Source organism: Medicago sativa, chromosome 2, assembly GCF_051527215.1.
Source record: "Medicago sativa cultivar Bolivia chromosome 2, Bolivia_mono, whole genome shotgun sequence".
NCBI lineage: Eukaryota > Viridiplantae > Streptophyta > Magnoliopsida > Fabales > Fabaceae > Medicago > Medicago sativa.
In genome coordinates this window covers 62,410,708-62,414,424 of record NC_140750.1, presented here as the reverse complement: position 1 = coordinate 62,414,424, position 3,717 = coordinate 62,410,708, and the positions used below count along the sequence as shown (strand labels likewise).

Genomic DNA, 3,717 nt, shown 5'->3' with positions numbered 1-3,717 from the left:
CGACTTAGACCTAATTGAATTGTTCTAATAAACATGGTTAGTCTAGGAATGGATAATCGTTTGTTAGTGATATTAGGTTAACGTGCTTAAACCTTTGATGATTATTAGACCACCTAAGGAATTAGGGGCTGTAGTTTAAAAAGAGGGTCCTAACTCAAGGGATTGATTAGGGCTAATTTGTTAACTATCGTGAAACTAGAGAATCATTAGTAATAATAGGTGCAGTAACCAATTAGGGGAAACATAGAGGATTCGAAGACCTGATCTCATCTCTCTCCTATTTTCTTAATCAAATCTTTACTATTTTATTTGATTTCTTAAAATCAAACCAAATCTACTGCCTAGTGGCAAAACAAAATAAACTTTTATACATCCTACTTTTATAACGAAATTGAATTATTGAAGTTAAAAACAGTCCTCGTGGGATCGATATTTTTACTACTTCGATAGTATTTGGTGCACTTGCCAGACGTCTATCAAGTTTTTGGCGCCGTTGCCGGGGACTGTTGAATTATTTCAACAAGGCAATTACGTTATAATTTAGGGTTTTTGCAATTTAATTTTCTGTTTTTTTATTTTTTATTTTTCTGTTTTCATATTCACTTGATTACTTTGCGTTGTGCAGTGCTACTAAGGTATTTTGCTGTTTATGCGAGGTAAACAGAGCTCTGACGACTTAGAGTACGATCCGGAAATTGAAAGGACTGCTAGAGCACTTCGGAAAGCTGTCCGATCGCAAAGGTTAGCTCAATCCGTTCCACCGGGTGTTCGAGAACAAGTACCGGAGCAACTCTCAAGTGAATCTGAAACAATCTCTTCTCCTAAATCTGCAACGATGGAAGGAGAAGAAGTTGTACCACCAAGACCTAAGCTTGGAGACTACGGGTTAGCCACTCATCGCGGTCAACTGACCCACACTTTTCAACCAGCTAACCCCGTAGCGTTCGACATCAAGACAACTGTCCTCAATGGTTTGAGGGACAAGCAATTCGATGGGACTGAAGCTATGAGTCCTCATGAACACTTGAGCCGTTTTGCTGAAACCTGTGAGTTTTGTGTGCAACCAGCCACCGTGACTGAAGCACAAAAGAAGCTAAGGCTATTTCCTTTCACCTTGACGGGAAGAGCAAAAGATTGGTTGCTAACAATTCCAAACGGGACTGTCCAAACATGGGAAGAGTTAGAGCTGAAGTTCTTGGAGAAATACTTCCCTATGTCTAAGTATTGGGATAAGAAGATGGAGATCTCTAACTTCAAGCAAGGAGAAGGTGAATCATTGTATGATGCTTGGGAGCGATTCAATTTGCTTCTCAAGAGATGCCCTAATCATGAGTTCACCGAGAAGCAATACCTCCAAATCTTCACTGAGGGGGTAACACCAAACACTCGAATGTTCTTAGATGCTTCCGCGGGAGGTAGTCTCAAGAGCAAAACTGATCATGAAGTCCAAGCTTTGATAGAAAACATGGCTGGAAATGAGTATCGTGCTGAAGCTAAGAAGAAGGAAAGAGGAGTGTTTGGGGTAAGTGAACAAACTGCTATCCTTGCCAACCAAGCAGCAATGAACAAACAGATCGAAGCTCTAACTAAGGAGTTTCAAGGCTTCACTTTGGCTCAAAAGCAACAACAAGTAGCTGCAATCAAGTGTGACTTATGTGGTGAAGAACATCCCAACGGTGAATGTGTTCCGGAAGGATCAAGTGAAGAAGCTAACTTCATGGGAGGATATCAAAGGCAGAATCAATACTACAATTCAGGCATTAATAAGCATCCAAATCTAAGCTACTCAAATAACAATGCTTTGAACTCTCAGATGCTCACTCCTCCTCAACAACAACAAAGGAAGCCATCAGCTCTTGAGGAAACTATGATGAACTTCATGAAGATGACTCAAGGCAACTTTGAAGAGATGAAGAAGAGTCAAGAAGCTGAAAGAAAGAACAATGAAGCTTCTAGGAAGATGCTTGAAACTCAACTGGGGCAATTAGCTAAGCAGTTGGCTGAACAAAACAAAGGCGGATTCTCAGGTAACACTAAAGATAACCCTAAGAATGAGTCTTGTAATGCTATTGAATTGAGGAGCAAAAAGGTTTTGACACCTTTAGTTCCAAAAGCTCCAAAGAAGGTTGATGAAGTGGTTGAGGTGGAGGAGAATGATGTAGTTGGAAAAAATGAGAATGGTGTAGTTGAAAAAGAAAATGATCATGGAGTAGTTGAAAACGAAAGGAAGAAAAAAATAGAGGGAGAAAAAAATGAGAAGTTAATTGATGAAGATTCAATCTTGAGGAAGTCGAAGAGTCAAATTTTGAAAGATGGAGACAAACCACAGGTTATTCCATCATATGTGAAGCTTCCATACCCTCACCTTTCGAAGAAGAAAGAAAAGGATGAAGGCCAATTCAAGAAGTTCATGCAACTTTTCTCACAACTTTAGGTGAATATTCCTTTCGGTGAAGCTCTTGATCAAATGCCGTTGTATGCTAAGTTCATGAAAGACTTGTTGACTAAACGAAGGAAGCCTAAGGATGATGAGAACATAGCACTTTCTGAGAATTGTAGTGCTATTCTTCAAAAGAAGCTGCCACCTAAGCTGAAGGATCCTGGTGCTTTTACTATCCCTTGTTCAATTGGACCGGTAGACATTGGAAGAGCTTTATGTGACTTGGGAGCAAGTATAAATCTGATGCCACTTTCAATGATGAAGAAGCTTAAGTGTGGGGAACCAAAACCAACAAGAATGACCATTACTTTAGCTGATCGGTCAATCTCTTATCCTTTCGGTATACTTGAAGATGTGCTAGTCAAGGTTAATGACTTGGTATTTCCAGCAGATTTTGTGATCTTAGATATGGCTGAAGATGAAGATATGCCACTCATTCTAGGAAGACCATTCCTTGCGACTGGCCGTGCTTTGATTGATATTGAGAAAGGAGAGCTAATGTTGAGATTCCATAAGGAGCAAGTAGTGTTTAATATATTTGAGGCCATGAAGCACAAAGATGAAAATCCCAAGTGTTACCGGATTGACATTGTTGAAGAAATAGTTAAAGATGACTCTTGTGAACATCAACCAACACACCCTCTTGAACGTGCAATTGTGAATTCTATAGCAAAAGGTGAAGATGATGAAGATCTTGAAGTAAGTGATTGTGTGAAGCAACTAGCAGCAAGCAAGCAAGAGTTGGGTCCGGTAAAAATAGAAGAATTAATGGGTAAGCACTCTATGGATGCTCCTATTTTGAGTGGAGAAGGAGAGAAAAATCCAGAATTAAAAGAACTCCCTTCTCACTTGAAATATGTTTTTCTCACTAAGGATGCCTCTAAACCAGTAATCATCAGCAATACCTTGACACCTTTGGAAGAAGAAAAATTAATGAGGGTGTTAAGAGACAATCAAGGAGCTTTGGGGTGGAACATTTCTGATTTGAAGGGTATTAGTCCAGCTTATTGCATGCATAAAATACACATGGAGGCTGAATACAAACCGGTAGTTCAACCTCAAAGGAGACTTAACCCAACAATGAAGGAAGTGGTGAAGAAAGAGGTGCTGAAGTTACTAGATGCAGGTATGATCTACCCTATCTCAGATAGCTCATGGGTGAGTCCAGTTCATGTGGTACCCAAGAAAGGAGGAATGACGGTGGTAGCAAATGAAAAAAATGAATTGATACCTACCCGCACCGTCACTGGTTGGAGAATGTGTATAGACTACCGGAG

At 39.9% G+C, this 3,717-nt stretch overlaps 1 non-coding gene across 1 annotated transcript; it reads right to left on the bottom strand.

Annotated features, from left to right (window-relative positions):
* Positions 1–1,228: 1,228 nt before the first annotated feature.
* On the bottom strand, positions 1,229–1,335 carry LOC146949480 (small nucleolar RNA R71). Its single transcript, XR_015029545.1, has one exon. It is a non-coding gene; the product is annotated as a small nucleolar RNA R71 (small nucleolar RNA).
* Between the last annotated feature and the right edge of the window lie 2,382 nt (positions 1,336–3,717).